Source organism: Pan troglodytes, chromosome 1 (genome assembly GCF_028858775.2).
Source record: "Pan troglodytes isolate AG18354 chromosome 1, NHGRI_mPanTro3-v2.0_pri, whole genome shotgun sequence".
NCBI classification, from domain to species: domain Eukaryota; kingdom Metazoa; phylum Chordata; class Mammalia; order Primates; family Hominidae; genus Pan; species Pan troglodytes.
In genome coordinates, this window is record NC_072398.2 from 127,333,116 (window position 1) to 127,345,774 (window position 12,659).

The 12,659-nt window shown below is 36.5% G+C and overlaps 1 pseudogene; it reads right to left on the minus strand.

Annotated features, from left to right (window-relative positions):
- Positions 1-721: 721 nt before the first annotated feature.
- On the minus strand, positions 722-10,645 carry LOC100609016 (AP-2 complex subunit beta-like; annotated as a pseudogene).
- Between the last annotated feature and the right edge of the window lie 2,014 nt (positions 10,646-12,659).

The window sequence follows — 12,659 nt, forward strand, 5'->3', positions numbered from 1 at the left end:
AGCACAGGTTAGACAGGTTAGACTAGTTACTACCTTGCTGGGTTACCTCAGTATGTTTGGGTTCAGATTCTACACAGCAACACATCTTCCAGTTAAGAGTGACAGACTGGATTAAGAAAACGTGGCACATATACACCATGGAATACTATGCAGCCATAAAAAATGATGAGTTCATGTCCTTTGTAGGGACATGGATGAAGCTGGAAACCATCGTTCTCAGCAAACTATTGCAAGGACAAAAAACCAAACACCACATGTTCTCGCTCATAGGTGGAAATTGAACAATGAGAACACTTGGACACAGGAAGGGGAACATCACACACTGGGGCCTGTTGTGGGGTTGGGGGAGTGGGGAGGGATAGCATTAGGAGATATACCTAATGTAAATGACCAGTTAATGGGTGCAGCACACCAACATGGCACATGTATACATATGTAACAAACCTGCACATTGTGCATATGTACCCTAGAAATTAAAGTATAATAAAAAAATTTAAAAAAAAGAAATGTGGGAAAATAACAAAATGTTGACTCTAGGTAAAGGTACATGGATGTTCATTGTACTATTTTTTAAACTTTTATAAAGGTTTGTGATTTTTTAAAAAGTTGAGGGAAAATAAATCATTATTCCTTTTCTTACTGGAAATCATTAAAAGAAAAAAAAAAGAGTTCTTGGCTTGCACTGATCACAGCGTGATTGGAAGGTAGTGGACAAGTCTTGTTATTTTCTCAAAATGCTGTCCTAGACTTGATATGTATTGGGAGACTTCAGGAGCTCTGCACTTCAGTGACAGCATATAATGGGGGTTTTCTGGGTGGATACATAGCTCAGCCAAAATCCAAATGCCATTAGTGAGCTTAAGGGATTGGTACACCATATCCTGGCCTTCCACATTCCTCTTGGCGATAGTGTAAACATTATTGTTTTGCAACTTGCTGGAAACAATGTCAGCATTTAAATGACATTCCTTAATCTAAAACTGAAGTTCATTTCATTGGGAATATCCTTCCCTGTTGCAAGAAAGACCTGGTGCTCCATTTTGCCATCTTCTAAAAAGCACACTGATTGGGGTGAGGTGGGGTGAGGTGACTGAAGTAGAAGACATCAATATTGTTTTTCATAGCCACCTGCAGGTTATTCAGTCATCTTCATGACTAGGCCCAAGGTGTTGAGAGGCAGGGAGACATCAATGTTCTGATTTGGCATCAGTGGTGTATGGATGGCCAGAGGAGTGCTATTCTTGTTAAACTAGATTGCAAAATCTGTCATATGCTGCAGAGCTGTATTGGTGAAGTTCATTTCCATATAGATGTGCCCTAGGTGGTGAGTCAATGTTCCTGAAATCTCTAAGCCTTTATCCTGTAATGCAGGTAGCCAGAAATAGCCTTAGGAGCCACATACCCACCAGGTGCCATGCCTATCCCTGTGGAGAGTTCAAACAGGTCATTCAGTCCACTGCTGATCACAGCAGGTGTAGATGAAGAAACAAAGGTTGCAGACACCCATCATAGGATGAAGGATTGTCCCACCAGACTATCTTATCCTCCTCCCAAGAGATCCACTGCTCCAATCTGCATGGAGGACACCTGTGGCACATTGACTGGTTGACTGAGGTCAAGGTTTAAAAGACCCCTGAGAAGATCACCTTATGAGGGGATAACCTGAGGCTGTTTCAGGTTAGTTGCAGTGGTACCAACAGGGCTGTCACCTGAATCAGTACTCCCATGATGAATTGGCAACTATTTACAATGGATTCCATGACTTCCTTCCACAAAAATATTTGGAGGCTTATGATACACAGAGGCCAAAGAACCAATGTGGCACATGAGCTCTCCAGTAGAGTTAGCTCAATAAGATCTGTCTCCTCAGAGATCAGTGGCTTCTCAGACAAGACTACTTGTTTAGCTGTGACTGAGTCAGTTGAGAGAAGACACCAATAAATATAGCCCCCGTCTCAAAGGTCAGGATTATCAGAATTCTGTACAACACACTCTTAAACAACAAGTGGATCAAAAAAGAAATCATAAGGGTAATTATAGAATATCTCAAAACAGATGAAAATTACAGCATAACATACCAAAGCTTACGGGATGCAGCAAACACAGTGTTATGAGAAAAATTTATAGCTGTAAATAAATGCTTATATTAAAAAGGAGGAAAGATCTCACATCAATAAGTCTAACATTACACTTTAGCATACTAGAAATAGAAAAACAAACTAAACACAAAACTAGCTCAAAAAGGAAATAATAAAAATTAGAACAGAGATAAGCAAAATCAATAATGGAAAAACAATAGAAATAATAAAGGCAAGAGTTGGTTCTTTGGAAAGTTCAACAAAATTGACAAACTTTTAGCTAGATGGACTAAGAAAAAGAGAAGATTCAAAAAAGTAATATCAGAAATGAAAGAGAGGACATTACTACTATTTCTAAAGATACAAAAATATTACAAGAGAGTACTAAGATAAATTGCACTCCAAAAAATTTAATAGTCTAGATGACATAGACATGTTCCTAGAAAAACAAAACCTACCAACACTGAATCATGAAAAAGTGGAATATCTGAATAGACCTATAACTAATAAGGAGATTAAATCAATAATCAACAATCTCCCAGCAAAGTAAAGCCCAGGACTAGATAGCTTAACAGGGAACTTTTCTCAAACATTTAAAGAAGAATTAACACCCATCCTCCTCAAACTTTTCTGAAAATTTGAAGAGGAGAGAACACTTTCAAGCCCATTCTGAGTAAAGTATTAAACTGATAACAAAGCCTAACCAAGAAAACACAGAAAAATAAATCTGTAGACTAATATCATGATAAACGAGTTACTCACCAAAAACCTATTAGCAAATTGAATTCAAGAGCTCATTTAAAATATTATACACCATTACCAGTGGGATTTATTCCTGGAATGTAAGCACGGTTTAATATATAAAAATAAATCAATGTAATACATTAAGAGAGTGAAGGGGAAACTAAACCACAAATCATCTCAATTGATGCAAAAAAAATGACAAGATGATAAGACTCAACACTACTATGTGACCAATCAACCAACTAGGAATAGAAGGAAATCACTTCAACATAATAAAGGCCATGTAGGAAAAACCCAGCTAACCTCATACACAATGGTGAAAAACTGAAAGCCCATTCAGTATCATATTGGCTGTGGGTTTGTCATAGATAGCTCTCATTATTTTGAGGTATGTCCCATCAATACCTAATTTATTGAGAGTTTTTAGCATGAAGGGATGTCGAATTTTGTCAAAGGCCTTTTCTGCATCTATTGAGATAATCATATGGTTTTTGTCTTTGGTTCTGTTTATATGCTTGATTACATTTATTGATTTGCATATATTGAACCAGCCTTGCATCCCAGGGATGAAGCCCACTTGATCATGGTAGATAAGCTTTTTGATGTGCTGCTGGATTTGCTTTGCCAGTATTTTATTGAGGATTTTTGCATCAATGTTCATCAAGGATATTGGTCTAAAATTCTCTTTTTTGTTTGTGTCTCTGCCTGGCTTTGGAATCAGGATGATGCTGGCCTCCTAAAATGAGTTAGGGAGGATTCCCTCTTTTTCTATTGATTGGAATAGTTTCAGAAGGAATGGTACCAGTTCCTCCTTGTACCTCTGGTAGAATTCGGCTGTGAATCCATCTGGTCCTGGACTCTTTTTGGTTGGTAAGCTATTGATTATTGCCACAATTTCAGAGCCTGTTATTGGTCTATTCAGAGATTCAGCTTCTTCCTGATTTAGTCTTGGGAGGGTGTATGTGTCGAGGAATTTATCCATTTCTTCTAGATTTTCTAGTTTATTTGTGTAGAGGTGTTTGTAGTATTCTGTGATGGTAGTTTGTATTTCTGTGGGATTGGTGGTGGTATCCCCTTTATCATTTTTTATTGCGTCTATTTGATTCTTCTCTCTTTTTTTCTTTATTAGTCTTGCTAGCGGTCTATCAATTTTGTTGATCCTTTCAAAAAACCAGCTCCTGGATTCATTAATTTTTTGAAGGTTTTTTTGTGTCTCTATTTCCTTCAGTTCTGCTCTGATTTTAGTTATTTCTTGCCTTCTGCTAGCTTTTGAATGTGTTTGCTCTTGCTTTTCTAGTTCTTTTAATTGTGATGTTAGGGTGTCAATTTTGGATCTTTCCTGCTTTCTCTTGTGGGCATTTAGTGCTATAAATTTCCCTCTACACACTGCTTTGAATGCATCCCAGAGATTCTGTTATGTTGTGTCTTTGTTCTCGTTGGTTTCAAAGAACATCTTTATTTCTGCCTTCATTTCGTTATGTACCCAGTAGTCATTCAGGAGTAGGTTGTTCAGTTTCCATGTAGTTGAGTGGTTTTGAGTGAGTTTCTTAATCCTGAGTTCTAGTTTGATTGCACTGTGGTCTGATAGTTTGTTATAATTTCTGTTCTTTTACATTTGCTGAGAAGAGCTTTACTTCCAACTATGTGGTCAATTTTGGAATAGGTGTGGTGTGGTGCTGAAAAAATGTATATTCTGTTGATTTGGGGTGGAGAGTTCTGTAGATGTCAATTAGGTCCGCTTGGTGCAGAGCTGAGTTCAATTCCTGGGTATCCTTGTTGACTTTCTGTCCCGTTGATCTGTCTAATGTTGACAGTAGGGTGTTAAAGTCTCCCATTATTAATGTGTGGGCATCTAAGTCTCTTTGTAGGTCACTCAGGACTTGCTTTATGAATCTTGGTGCTCCTGTATTGGGTGCATATATATTTAGGATAGTTAGCTCTTCTTGTTGAATTGATCCCTTTACCATTATGTAATGGCCTTCTTTGTCTCTTTTGATCTTTGTTGGTTTAAAGTCTGTTTTATCAGAGACTAGGATTGCAACCTCTGCCTTTTTTTGTTTTCCATTTGCTTGGTAGATCTTCCTCCCTCTTTTTATTTTGAGCCTATGTGTGTCTCTGCACGTGAGATGGGTTTCCTGAATACAGCACACTGATGGATCTTGTATCTTTATCCAATTTGCCAGCCTGTGTCTTTTAATTAGAGCATTTAGTCCATTTACATTTAAAGTTAATATTGTTATGTGTGAATTTGATCCTGTCATTATGATGTTAGCTGGTTATTTTGCTCATTAGTTTATGCAGTTTCTTCCTAGTCTCAATGGTCTTTACATTTTGGCATGATTTTGCAATGGCTGGTACCGGTTGTTCCTTTCCATGTTTAGTGCTTCCTTCAGGAGCTCTTTTAGGGCAGGCCTGGTGGTGACAAAATCTCTCAGCATTTGCTTGTTTGTAAAGTATTTTATTTCTCCTTCATTTATGAAGCTTAGTTTGGCTGGATATGAAATTCTAGGTTGACAATTCTTTTCTTTAAGAATGTTCAATATTGGCCCCCGCTCTCTTCTGGTTTGTAGAGTTTCTGCCGAGAGATCCGCTGTTAGTCTGATGGGCTTCCCTTTGAGGGTAACCCGACCTTTCTCTCTGGGTGCCCTTAACATTTTTTCCTTCATTTCAACTTTGGTGAGTCTGACAATTATGTGTCTTGGAGTTGCTCTTCTCGAGGAGTATCTTTGTGGCGTTCTCTGTATTTCCTGAATCTGAATGTTGGCCTGCCTTGATAGATTGGGGAAGTTCTCCTGGATAATATCCTGCAGAGTGTTTTCCAACTTGGTTGCATTCTCCCCATCACTTTCAGGTACACCAATCAGACGTAGATTTGGTCTTTTCACATAGTCCCATATTTCTTGGAGGCTTTGCTCGTTTCTTTTTATTCTTTTCTCTCTAAACTTCCCTTCTCACTTCATTTCATTCATTTCATCTTCCATCGCTGATACCCTTTCTTCCAGTTGATCGCATCAGCTCCTGAGGCTTCTGCATTCTTCACGTAGTTCTCGAGCCTTGGTTTTCAGCTCCATCAACTCCTTTAAGCACTTCTCTGTATTGGTTATTCTAGTTATACATTCTTCTAAATTTTTTTCAAAGTTTTCAACTTCTTTGCCTTTGGTTTGAATGTCCTCCTGTAGCTCGGAGTAATTTGATCGTCTGAAGCCTTCTTCTGTCAGCTCGTCAAAGTCATTCTCCATCCAGCTTTCTTCCATTGCTGGTGAGGAACTGCATTCCTTTGGAGGAGGAGAGGCGCTCTGCTTTTTAGAGTTTCCAGTTTTTCTGCTCTGTTTTTTCCCCATCTTTGTGGTTTTATCTACTTTTGGTCTTTGATGATGGTGATGTACAGATGGGTTTTTGGTGTGGATGTCCTTTCTGTTTGTTAGTTTTCCTTCTAACAGACAGGACCCTCAGCTGCAGGTCTGTTGGAGTACCTGGCTGTGTGAGGTGTCAGTCTGCCCCTGCTGGGGGGTGCCTCCCAGTTAGGCTGCTTGGGGTTCAGGGGTCAGGGACCCACTTGAGGAGGCAGTCTGCCCATTCTCAGATCTCCAGCTGCTTGCTGGGAGAACCACTGCTCTCTTCAAAGCTCAGATGGAAATGCAGAAATCACCTGTCTTCTGCGTCGCTCACGCTGGGAGCTGTAGACCGGAGCTGCTCCTATTCGGCCATCTTGGCTCCTCACCCCAATATTGAATTTCAAAATTTAATTACTATTTTTTTAAAAAAAAAGAACTACCAACTGTAAAAGCCCCAGAGCAGATAGATTCACAGCCAAATTCTACCAGATGCACAAAGAAGAGCTGGTACCAATTCTACTAAAATTATTCCAAAAAGAAATTAGGAGAAAGAACTCCTTCTTAACACATTCTATGATGCCAACATCACTATAATAAAAAATCTGGCAAAGTCTCAACCATAAAAGGAAACTGCAGGCCAGCATCCTTGATGAATATAGACCCAAAAATCTTTAACAAACTATTAGCAAACCAAATCCAGCAGCACATCAAAATGTTAATTCACCATGATCAAGTAGGCGTTATTCTTGGAATGAAAGTTTGTTTCAACATATGCAAGTTGATAAATGTGATTCACTACATAAATAAAATTAAAAGCAGAAAGTGTATAACCATCTCAATTTGTACAGAAAAGTGTTTTGATAAAATACAATATCCCTTCATGATAAAACACCTCACCAGACAGCATTGAAAGAACACAACAAACAATAAGAGCCATCTATGACAAACACATAGCCAACATCATACTGAATAGGCAAATGCTGGGGGCATTCCAGTTAAGAACAGGCTCAAGACGAGGTTGTTCCACACAGTACTGCAAGTCCTATTCAGAGCAATCAGGCAAGAGAAACAAATAAAAAGCATCTAAATAGGAAAAGAAAAGGTAAAATTATCTCTCTTCACAGAGATATGATTCTACACCTAGAAAATTCTGAAGACTTAGGTAAAAGGCTCCTAGGACAGATAAATGACTTCAGTAAAATTTTAGGACACAAAATCAATGTGTAAAAATCAGTAGCACTTCTGTCTACAATAATATTTAAGCTGAGAGCCAAATCAAGAATGCAATCCCATTTATAATTGCCACAAACAAAAATAAAAAGGAATATATCTATCCAAAAAAGGTGAAAGATCTCTACAATGAGAATTTAAAAACACTGCTAACATAAATCAAAGATGAAAACAAACAAATAGAAAAATATTACATGCTCATGGATAGGAAAAATCAATATTATTGTAATGGTCATACTGCCCAAAGCAATCTATAGATTTAATGTTATTCCTATCAAATTACCAAAGTCGTTTTGCACAGACATAGAATAAACTGCTCTAAAATTCATATGGAACTAAAAAGAGCCTGAATAGTCAAAGTACTCCAAAGCAAAAAGAACAAAGCGAGATGCATCACATTATCAGACTTCAAACTATATTCTAAGGTTACTGTAACCTCAACAGCATGATACTGGTACAAAAACAGACACACAGATTAAGAGGAAACAGAAATAAAGCCTTTCACCTGCAAACATCTGATATTTGACAAAGCCAGCAAAAATAAGCAATGAGGAAAGGACATATTCAATAAATGGAGCTGGGATAACTTTTAAGCCATATGCAGAAGATTGAAACTGGACTCCTACTTTTCACCATATACAAACATCAATTCAGTATGGATTAAAGATTTAAATATGATAGCTAAAACCATAAAAATCCTAGAAGAAAACTTAGAAAATGCCCTTCTTGACACTGGCCTTAGCCCAAAAGTTTATGGCTAAGTCCTCAAAAGTAATTGCAAAAAAACAAAAATTTGCAAGTGGAATCTAATTAAAATAAAGAGATTCTGAACATTAAAAGAAATTATTAAGAGTATACAGACAACCTATAGAATGAGAGAAAATATTCTCAAACTATGCACAAGATAAAGGTCTAGTTCCAGAATTTATATGGAACTGAAACAATTCAACAAGCAAAAACAAATAACACCCTTTAAAAGCGGGCAAAAACATACACAGACATTTCTCAAAAGAAGACAAACATTAGCGGCCAAAAACCATGAAAAAATTCTCAACATAACTAATCCTCAGAGAAATGCAAATCAAAACCACAATAAGATACCATCTCACCCCAGTAAGTATGGCTATTGCTTTTTGAGTTTTTGTTTGTTTGTTTGTTTTGTTTTGAGTTGGAGTCTCACTCTGTCACCAGGGATGGAATGCAGTGACACGATCTTGGCTCACTACAGCCTCCACCTCCTGCATTCAAGCAATTCTCCCACCTTAGCCTCCGAAGTAGCTGAGATTACAGGTGTGTGTCATTACGCCCAGCTATTTTGTATTTTTAGTAGAGATGGGGTTTCACCATGTTGATCAGGCTGGTCTAGAACTCCTGACCTCAAGTGATCTTCCTGCCTTGGCCTCCGAAAGTAGAATGGTTATTGTTAAAAAGTCAAAAAATAATAGATGACAAGGTTGTGGAGATAAGGGAATGCTTATACACTGTTGCTAGAAATGTGAATTAGTTCAGTCACTGAAGAAAGCAGTTTGAAGATTTCTAATAACTTAAAACAGAGCTACCATTCAACTCATCCATCCCATTGCTAGATTTATACCCAAAGGAAAATTAATCATTCTACCCCAAAGATGCAGGTACTATTACATTTATGTCACCACTAGTCACAATAGCAAGGACATGGAATCAATCTAGGTGCCCATCCACAGTAGACTGAATAAAGAAAATGTGGTTCATATACACTGTGGAATACTATGCAGCCATAAAAATTAATAAAATCATGGTCTCTGCAACAACATGGATACCACTGGAGGGCATTATCCAGCAAATTAATGTGGGAACAAAAACCAAATACCACATGTTCTCACTTGTAAGTGGGAGCTAAGCATTGGGTACACATGGACATAAAGATAATACTCAATGGGGACTACTCAAGGAGAGAGTAGGAAAGGGGCAAAAGGGCTATAAATTTAGGTACTATGGTCACTCCGTGGGTGATAGGATAATTTGTGCCCCAAACCTTAGTGTCATGAGATGACATGTAACAAATCTGCACATGTACCCCTGACTCTAAAATTAAATTTGAAAGTATAAAAATTTATAACCTCCATTATTGGATTGATAACATATACATATATAATAGTCATAGCAATAATAGCATAAAGAAGTCAGATTTGGTGCAATATTTCTATATTTTTTTCTAAGAGCCAGTTAGTACACAGTGTATGATAAGTCAAAGATGCATATTTTAATTTCTAAATGAAACACTTTAATCAATGTGAAGAAATTGGTATTAATTTTGCAAAGAAATTGATTGTGGTAATAGTTATGTGACATTTGTCAAAACTCACTTTTTAAGGGTAGATTTTATTGTATGTAAATTACATCAGTGAAGCTGATTTTAAAAATGAAAAATGAGCTTTCCCAGACTTTTTCTACAAAAAAAGGAGGTCTTATTTGAATACAAACAATCTTAGGAACAACTCAAAATTGGTTAAAACCGGGAAGATGTAGGAAGCTGTGATAGTTAAACAAACTCAGAATAGAAAAAAGACAATGTTTTCCCTCCAAACTAAACTGTGTACTAATAAACAGCATGTTGAAGTGAGAACATTTTTAAAAATAATGGTTGAAATATGAGAATTTTAAATAAAATATAGTTTTAATTTTAATCAAATATCAGAATGTCATAGAACTTCTCTTTCTCATTGAACGTACAATTTGTGTGAAATATGATGGCAAAAGTTTGTCAAAGGCATCAAGGAGAGTGAAAATGTTAATGCTTTGACCTCTGCAATAACACTAAAGATTCTAATCTGAAGGTACAGCTTTCACATATCAATCTGAATTTAGCAACAGGATCAACTAAATAATTTAGTAAATGCAATGCTTTTTAATTCAACATTTTCCAAAAGCAGTACACATGGTTTTGTTAAGGGAAGTCACCAAATGGTAAAAATATCAGGCTCCTGCCATGAGTGCATTTTTCCTCAATTCAGTAGATATACATAGCACAGGTTTTTTTTCAGAGGTATTTGTTTTTCTACTTTTCATCAGGGTTCTGTTGCCATGGCAATAAAGTAGGCTATCTTGTTGGATTTCACCTTTACTGTCTTGCTTCATGTGGTTCTCTCTGCTCAGAGCAAACATGGTGGGTACTGCACACATACAAATGTCTGATTTCGTATTTCCTTCTTGAGAGTGCTTGGCAGCTCGTCTCCTGAGACAGCTGAAACAGCACTTCACAAAGTGGCATTCATCCATCTCTCTAATGGCTTCCATCATATGTCTCACTTCTTTTGTGATCTCTCTTTTAAGAAGGACACAGCTCCTCTTGAAAAATTTATTTTTCCCATTGAAACAGAGGTCTTTTAACATTTCAATTAACTTGGTTGTCAGAGCAAATCTAAATACATTCCCTGTTTAATGTTACCCATTGTTAGGGTGTGAAATAAAAAAGGAAACTCAAAAGAGCATATAGGCTCACCACAAATACAAATGAACAGATTTATTCAGTGCACAAACACTTTAACTTTTAGCCTCTTCTCTTTTACCTATAGCAATTACCAATTCTTTCAACTATCTAAATGTAAATCATGATTCCTGTCAAGGGCTATTTTAGTCTTTGAACAGGGCAAAACAGCATGCATTAAATATTTGTTGAAGAGACGAATAAAAAAACACTTAAGTAGAGGACACACATGCACATATACACACACATACCAAATATTGTTGAATTAAAGCCAGAAAGAAACTCTAACAGGGATTAAACATTGTGCTTATTAGATATAGGGAGTCCTTCCACACCACCAGGATTTTCCCTTCTGCCAAAAACAAATATTTACCCCCATATTTCCTACCTATTTTTGATTTCCTAAGTTTAATGTTAACATATTTATTTGCATCTTATAGCCAGTGTTCTTCAATAATATTTATTCATCAGGTTTTTTGGCTTGTAATTATTTCTAAATTAAATTTTTAGTCCTATTACTTACAGATTAAAATATAACTTTTATGCATCATTCATAAGACAGATTTCTATGAACTTAAGCAAAGTTTACAAAGAGAAAATGGTAATTTTTTAAGATTTCATAATTCTGAATTTTGTTTAATTTTGTGGTTGTAGTCAGCATTGTCTAGATAATTCTTACCACATTATTATTATTAATCTCACACTTTAAACATTTTTTTGTCTTAAAGATTGATGACTTATTTAAGCGGTCCGTTTTGCATCCAGGTGCATAGAATTTTCATCCCATATTTTCTAAACAATCATTATTATGTATTATGGGACTATCATTAGTTCTTGTTGGCAGTGCTATTTTTTTTCTGTCTGTCAGGATTTCCCTATCCTTTTTTGTCTAGTTCCTTTGCAGAATCACTTCACTGACTTCACCGTTTCTGAAGCATCCATCCATTATAGTACTCATTTCCAATTCCAGGAACAGTCCTCTGTCCCAGGTTGGCCAGAGATACCATCCCTTCTCCCGAGTGACTACTTCAGGAATGACTATATTACCCCTTCATAGACAAGGGGTTCTTAGAGGAGAAATCTCTGCATAGACAATGCAGATATGAAGTAGTTAGCCACCTTGCTCACAATATGAAGTTCTTCTCTATAGAATAATGCCACATAGAGACAAGCTGAGCCGAGAGAGAGAAAGACATGGAGGTGACCATACGTATATCTAAAAACAGCTTTTTAAATAAGTGTTTCAGTTATATGTCCTAATATAGACCACTTTTCTTAAGCTCAGGTAATACATCACTTCAGAGAGCCCTTCCCTGCCTTCAGTAAATAAACTTTTAGTTATTATTTTACTGCATACTTTTATAACAAGCATAACACTCTGATCTGAATTCTCTAATTTATTTATTTTATTTTTATAGTCTCTTTCCCCCGGTAAAACATAAGCTCCACTTTGGCAGAATCTTTGCTAGCAACATGCCTGGCTTTCAATAAACTGTTGTTAAATGGATAAATGAATGAATAAAGCTTGTTTGAGGGGAGTTTCTGTGAATAGAAACTGAAACAACCTGACTAATGCATACTTTGTTTTTCTAGGTTGCAGCAATAATATAAAAATCTAGGTATGGTTGATTATATTTTATTAACTTTTTGCATTACTTTTTCTTCATATCATTATGGCTTTTGTCTAATTTTTTTCCCTCAAATGGATTTTCAAAAGAGTCTTCCAGCAGCATTTTCTCTACCTTAGCTTAACCCTTTATTTTGGTCTTCATACAGTCACCAGAGTAATATTTATGAGAAAAAAAA